This window comes from Callithrix jacchus, chromosome 12 (assembly GCF_049354715.1).
Source record: "Callithrix jacchus isolate 240 chromosome 12, calJac240_pri, whole genome shotgun sequence".
In the NCBI taxonomy this organism is placed as follows: Eukaryota; Metazoa; Chordata; class Mammalia; order Primates; family Cebidae; genus Callithrix; species Callithrix jacchus.
In genome coordinates, this window is record NC_133513.1 from 48,859,966 (window position 1) to 48,867,622 (window position 7,657).

General features: G+C 37.4%; 1 pseudogene; it reads right to left on the minus strand.

The window, feature by feature from the left end:
- Positions 1–1,244: 1,244 nt before the first annotated feature.
- Positions 1,245–2,561, minus strand: LOC100389584 (beta-enolase pseudogene; annotated as a pseudogene).
- Positions 2,562–7,657: the final 5,096 nt, after the last annotated feature.

A 7,657-nucleotide genomic window follows, 5' to 3' on the forward strand; every position in this document is an offset into this window, starting at 1 on the left:
CATGTGGTAGATGCCAGAAAACTACATGTTAGTTGGAATAAGAGCTATTACAAGTTCTGATACAATCAGATAGACGTAGGTTCTACTAGCTCTATTATTAATTGCTTTGTGCATTTAGGGTAAGTTAAGAAATGTCTCTAGGCTGGGCACGGTGGCTCACGCCTGTAATCCCAGCACTTTGGGAAGCCGAGGCGGGTGGATCACGAGGTCAACAGATCCAGACCATCCTGGTCAACATGGTGAAACCCCGTCTCTACTAAAAATACAAAAAATTAGCTGGGCGTGGTGGCACCTGCCTGTAATCCCAGCTACTCGGGAGGCTGAGGCAGGAGAATTGCCTGAACCCAGGAGGCGGAGGTTGTGGTGAGCCGAGATCGCGCCATTGCACTCCAGCCTGGGTAACAAGAGCAAAACTCCGTCTCAAAAAACAAAAAACAAAAAACAAACAAAAAAGAAATGTCTCTAATCTTACAGATTTGGGAATGATAATATTCTTAAAGTGTTTCTCTGAAATGGTCCATCCCAAATCTGACTGATGGTAAATGACCTATATATTCTTATTTCCTTTGGTAGAACTTGAAACTTAACATGGTAGGGAAAATAGGGATTAAAAGGCAATGAAGAATTTATCCATTTTCACCAAAATGTCTTGGTTGTTTGTTGTTGATATTTTACCCTAATTGCACAGCTATTGTAGAATTTTGTTAATTCACTTCTTAGTATTAGAAAGGTTAGGATTCTTTCCCTGGATTTGGCCTTCTTCAAAGAGTGTTACTCAACTGTACTGGGTCTCAGTTTCTTCAATTGTAAGCAGGGAAATAACTTCCTTATAGTATTATCTTCAAAGTAACTATGACCAAATGTCATAAAAGTAGTGAAAATAATTTTTCAACTATATAGTGCAATATAAATGCACAGGCTGTTTTTTTCACTCTTATTATTATGATTATTATTTCCAGTTCCTATAACTTTGGAGATCTATGAAAAGACACTTAACAAAAATTTACTAAACATTAACATGCTTGCTTTTTTTCTACAACCAAGTTGAAAAACCCCAAGGGAATAAACTATAAAAAAAACCCACAAGAGCAGAACCAAGAAAAGCACTGGATTTTTTTTTTTCTGAAATAAATATTTAATTTAAGAATGCATATCGTATTATAAAATCTGTAAATTTTTTTTTTTTATTTGGTTGGCACCAGTGTTTATTTCAGGAAGCAGGTCTGGAAGACCTGGGCTGTCCAGTGGAGTCCTGGTTCTCACTTGGCCTTCGGGTTGCGGAACTTTCGTCCAGCAAATATAGCCTTGTCCCCAAGAGCCTCCTCGATCCTCATGAGTTGGTTGTATTTGGCCAGACGCTCCGAGAGACAGGGGGCGCCAGTCTTGATCTGTCCTGTGCAGAGTCCCACCACAAGGTCAGCAATGAATGTGTCCTCAGTCTCCCCAGAGCGGTGGCTCACCATCACTCCCCAGCCATTAGACTGAGCGAGTTTGCACGCCTGGATCGATTCAGTCACCGAGCCAATCTGGTTGACCTTCAGCAGCAGACAGTTGCAGGCCTTCTTCTCAACAGCCTGGGCAATCCTCTTGGGGTTGGTGACTGTCAGGTCATCCCCCACAACCTGGATGTTCACTCCCGAGAGGAACGAGGTCCAAGTGGCCCAGTCATGCTGGTCAAAGGGGTCCTCGATGGAGACCACAGCGTAGTTCTTGATGAAGCTCTTAGACAGCTCTCCAAGCTTCTCCCCAGTAATGTGCCGTGCGGGATCATCAGGTGACTTGAAGTCAAGATCGTACTTCCCATTGCCATAGAACTCAGACGCTGCCACATCCATGCCGATCACCACCTTGTCTGGATAACCAGCTGCCTGGATGGCTGTCTTCAGCAGCTCTAGGGCCTCATTGTTCTCCAGGATGTTGGGTGCGAAACCACCTTCACCCACATTGGTGGCATCCTTCCCATACTTGGCCTTGATGACCCCCTTGAGGTAGTGGTAGACCTCAGCACCAATGCGCATGGCTTCCTTGAAGGAGCTGGCTCCCACAGGCAGAATCATGAACTCCTGAATGGCCAGCTTGTTTCCAGCATGGGAGCCCCCGTTGATCATGTTGAAAGCTGGCACTGGGAGTATGAGGTCAGGGTTCCCAGCAAGATCTGCAATGTGGCGGTAAAGGGGGACCCCCTTCTCAGCTGCTCCCGCCTTACACACGGCCAAGGACACGCCCAGGATGGCATTGGCCCCAAACTTGGACTTATTCTCGGTCCCATGCAGCTCAATCATAAATTTGTCAACTTTTTCTTGATCCACAACACTTAGTTTCTTTTCCAGCAAAGCAGGGCCTAGAGTCTTGTTGATGTGTTCCACAGCCTTCAGGACTCCTTTCCCCAGATAGCGGGCTTTGTCTCCATCTCTTAGTTCCAGAGCTTCATCGATATCCGTGGAAGCCCCACTGGGCACAGCTGCTCAGAATCGGCCCTTGGCTGTGTGCAGGTCCACCTCCACTGTGGGGTTGCCCCTGGAGTCCAGGATTTCCCGAGCAAAGATTTTCTGCATGGCCATGGCTTGCCGGCTCTGGGGCCAATGCGGGGTCCGCCCCGAGTTCCTCTGCAGCTATGCCTGCCCTAACTCGGAGGTTCTTCCTGCTGGCACATGGGTAGCCCGCACAGGCAAAATCTGTAAATTTTTAAAAAAAGAGTAAGATAGTAAATTAAATCCTACCTTCTTTGCAATTCTGTAATCAGCCCTTTTAAAATATGATAAATGTGCCATTCTATTTAAGATAGCAAGTAGTCTATTAAGAATCATCTTTCAGAGTTCTCACCTTGTTTTCCATAATTCATAATAAAATCACATCTCCTATTTATGTGGGATCTATTTGTTCCAAATGCAACTTCTTCCTCTGATCTCATAATCAGGGTGAGATGTGCTCTTACTAGAGCATCACAGCAGTAACCATGGCCGAGAGCTCAGAATTTCTAAACCTGATTAGTTTCTGCAATTTATATTGCATCATTGACATATCGGTCTTTAAATAGATTGAGAACTGTGCATGTTGAAATGAAATTTACATGTTTAACAACTGAAGAAGATCATTCATTTTTTAAAGGAATTAATTTACTTCTAATGAAAGATGAAAGACTTTCTGAATCATTGATTAGTTTAACCTTTTCCATCTCCTAAAAATCAAACCATCATTTACAGGACAATGCTGAGCGAGTGTAAGTTCGCATATACCTAATAGTTGGTCAAAATAATTACTTCAATCTTTATTAGGAATTTTCACTTTAAACATTTATTTTACCAAATTACTAATATATGAGTATCAGACAAATCAAAAATGTATTGAGTTAATACTTTATGAGTTGTTCTTTCATAATTTCCTTTAGCTATAAATCACAAGCTTTGGAAAGAAAGCACTTCTAACAAACACTAAGACAAGGTACATTTTGCAAGCTTTTGTAAAAATTAAAATCTTACAAAAGTAAATATAAGAATACAAAATATTTTAAAGACAGAAAATCTGCCAGCTAATCCCTTTGATGGAAGAGGCTTAATCCCTCTTCTAATCCCCAAGGGTTTAAGAGCCAAACAATTGTACAGACTTGAAAACTGGACATCTGTCTCTATCACATGATAGGCATAGTGTCTCCGTGTGTATCTGTGTGTCAGTGTGTGTATGTGTGCATCTGCATGGCCATACATAGTTCTTGCCTATCCACCTCACTTCTATTACTTCTCATTTAACTAAGATTTGACAACAATATCAGCAGCCAAAATTAGGACAGGGTATAGAAGGCTCTGAAGATGTGATATTACTCTGTTTATTACCTGTGATATGGTTGGGAAGAAAAATGATAATGCTTTATAGAGATGGCAATTTGAACAGTTCATTGATTAAGTGTTAGATAATTCACATTCGCTTTGCTTCATGATGTCCAAAAATTTGAATGTGATCGATCCAGTTACTGGTCACATTTTGTTAACATTGCCATTTACAACAAAAATTTCTTCAGAATTCAGATTCAAAATGTGATGATAGTATCCTTTGACAAAACATCTGAATTTTAAAATATTTTATTATATAAAATTGAGTATGCATTGAGCCTGAATCAACATCTAGAGTGATTTAATCTCTTTATATGTGTTATTATATTTAATATTCACAGAAATTCTATGCAAATTAGATTTCTCTTACACCTATTTTTCAGGTGATGGCACTGGGGCATCATTTGAAAGGAGATGATAAGTATGGAGAGGATAAATATGTTGCTCCGTGTTGCCACTTTGTGTGTGAAAATACAGGTGGTTGGGGCAGAAGCCAATTTGAGCCTAGATCTTCTAGTGCTCTTTTATTTGCCAATTTAAAGGCACAAAGATCTATCTTTTTTGTCTCCATTACCTGTCTTCCACATTTATCAACTTCTCTGAAATTTGTTTAAAGTCTTTGTACTTTTTTTCTACATTGCTATAGAACATCTTAAATTTTTCTTTTATATCACAAATTTAATATTCTGAATGTGATGCAGTTTAATTTTCTTGGATGAATTTGTATTTTTCCTTACTTTAACAATTCTACTTTTTAAAAATAATTTCATCGAGTGGTTACCGCATGTTTTCTCACACTTTTTCCTCTGAATCATTATCACCATTGTTGTCATTGTCATCATCATCATTACCCTGTTCCTTTAGTACTATACTTAATCCATTATCCTCTGTGGAGAATGTGCTGTATGTCTCATGGCTTCAAGGGGAGGCATTTCGCTCATGGCTTGTCTATGCTTTCCAGAACTCACCACAAAAATTAATTCTGTGTTTGTTATGTGTGCCTGCTTCTTTTCTTACAATACAACACTGCTGTGGTTCAGAGGAGTTCCCATAGTTAATCCAAAACCTATATAATTTCTATAGATGTCACCAATTTCTAGTTGAGCAATAATATGTTTTCTACCCTGTTATTGTGTTTATTTGGTAATTTTAGTAAGATTTAATAGGATGGGCTAAGACATTTGTTTTCATGACCCCATTGGTTTCCTAAAGTCAAAGTTTCATGTCCTCTTAATCCTTGTGAAGAGTGTAATTAGATTATACTAGATTTTTTTCCCTCATAGTAGAACAGTTTATGAAGGAGATAATACCAAGAATGTCTCCTAGTTTCAAGTGATTTTCCTCTGTTTTATTTTGTTCTTAATACATTGGGTTGGTGAAAGTTATTGTTTAAATTTTACCATTCCAGATGAAGATAGCAGGACATGGGTTAGTTAGGCAAGGATAGGCTGTAGTAACAAATAGACCCAAATGTGGAATTTGTCAACATAATAGAAATGTTTTGATTTCCCACATCAAGGTCTAGTGTGGTTGCACTTTGTTGGGCAAGAGAGTGGGAAGGATGAGGAAACTAGATTCAACACAGTCATTTGAGAATTCATGCTGAGAGTAGCTCTGTTGTCTTTAACACATGGATTCCTAGATTCCCTAGATTGCTGTCAGTCAACAAAGGGGAGCAATAATGTGGAGCAGCACATTGTAAGTGTCCCATAGCACCATCTGCTCACAATACATAAACCTCAGCTGACTGAAAGAGAGTCTGGGAAATACTGTCTTTCTGTGTTCCCAGAAAGAGGAAACATTTTGGCTTGGGGAAGACTATCTAGCAGCATACTTTATTCCATTTTTTTGTACTGCCTATTTAGAAACTTGTCATTTTCTGTATGTGGGTTACATGTCCATGTGTGGTGTGTATGTATGCTCTGAACAAGTGTTGCCTTGAGTTTCCTTTCTACTTGTAAGGAAAACCTCTTACCTCTGTAAGGGGATCTTTCCATGAGGACTACACAGAAGGAAATACTTTCCATGGATAACGGAAAGATATGAAACTACTTGTTCTCAACTTCCAAAATCTATTTATTTCCAATGCTTTAATATTATGTATGATTGTGCTAGTCGCACTTCACTGGAGTCTGTGTTCTAACTTTTCTATGTAACTCTTCTTTCACAGGTTAGAGACTTGAGTACTAGGCTATTCTTTGCAAAGAAAATAAAGGGTTCTATAGTTAAGAAAAATATTTAGAATTGTCTTGATTTTACCCTAAAACAATTTTTAGAAATAATATAATTTTCTAATTTATTAAGGCATTATATAAGTGGGAAATCAAGCTAAAGGGTTAGTTATCTGTATTTGTTTTGCCTTTTTGCCTAGAAGAAAGAAGCAAAATAATATTTCATGCAAAGGCTATTCTTGCTTCCTGAATTTGCTTGTTGTGAAATATTTCATAAGTTGAAGAAAAGAAACAAAGCTTCATGTATGTTATGTTTATATTTTTATTTAGATACATGCTATTTTGCTTAAATTGAGATAATCCTATTATGTTTAATATAAAGGAATGAGGTCATAATTTTGTCTTCTAAAGATATGACAATGTTCATTATTGAAAAGATATGCTTATATAATTTCTAAAGAATTTAGGAGTTCTGTTCTGACATACAATAGCTGATGTTTTAATAAGCTATGGAAAACTACCTTCACAGAGCACAAAAAGTGAAAGGCTATGATATTGCTGATTACAGATTTGTGAACTCTGCAGTTAAGGCTTTATCCATTTCTTCTACCTGTATCTACAGCATGTTCCCTTATGGTAAATAGCAAAGACTCAAAGTGTGTAATGATGATTCAGATTCAACCTTGACAAAGTAAACTTGGAGGGATTAGATCATGATTTTTTATTATTCTATTTTAAAAACACAAAAATGATTAAACCACGATCAAAAGGCCTTATCCTTTTGGTATGAATATGTATAGTACTTAAAATTTGTGTACTGCTTAATATCAGTTATAAAATCCTGAGATTAAAATAATTTAACATTTTTTAATCTCTAGGACTTCTCAGAGACTTTTGATAAGAGATCAAGTATGTCTTATTTACCTGTCTTATTTGACCACTGTTTTATAACACACATGTCAACATCTGCTAAATAATTTTTCTGCAGAACACTTTCTAGAAATGCAGACAAAGAACTTTAAAATAAACCAAAGCTGTAATTTACATTCCCATAACTCCGTAACTTAAGGAACGGTGTTTTAACTAATTTACCAGCCACTTTTCCTTGACGTACTATTATTAGTTTGAACATGCTTTCCAGATGTCAGGCATATATTGCTTCCAAGGACTTTGTGTCTTCTCATGCAATAGAGTGGGAATATCTGCAAAGGAAGCAGCTCACTGACCATTTTTAAGGTCAAAACTAACCTAATCCTGAATCAATTTACTTCTATTATTTCACTGTATATCTTCTTTATTCTGTGAGCAGAAACAATAAAGAATGAGAATATTTTCATAGTAGCATGAACCTAATAGGCTAGGAGAAAGCCTTAGGGCATTTTCTAACCAGCATAAAAAGTTTTCTTGTTCATTTCAACATTAAGTCTAAGAAACCTTCCTTTCATTTTAAATAATTTGGCTTTCTTAGGAAAGATTCACATACCCAGACACTTACAAAATCTATATTTTTAGCAGACATTATATTTTTAACCCAATCTGAACCTGTTTATTTCTGAACAAGATAGGTATAAAGAATAAAAGATTCTATTGAGAGTATTTCAGGAAATAAAAGAAAGAAGAGATATAAAATAGAAATCCAGATGCCATTTTAAATAGACA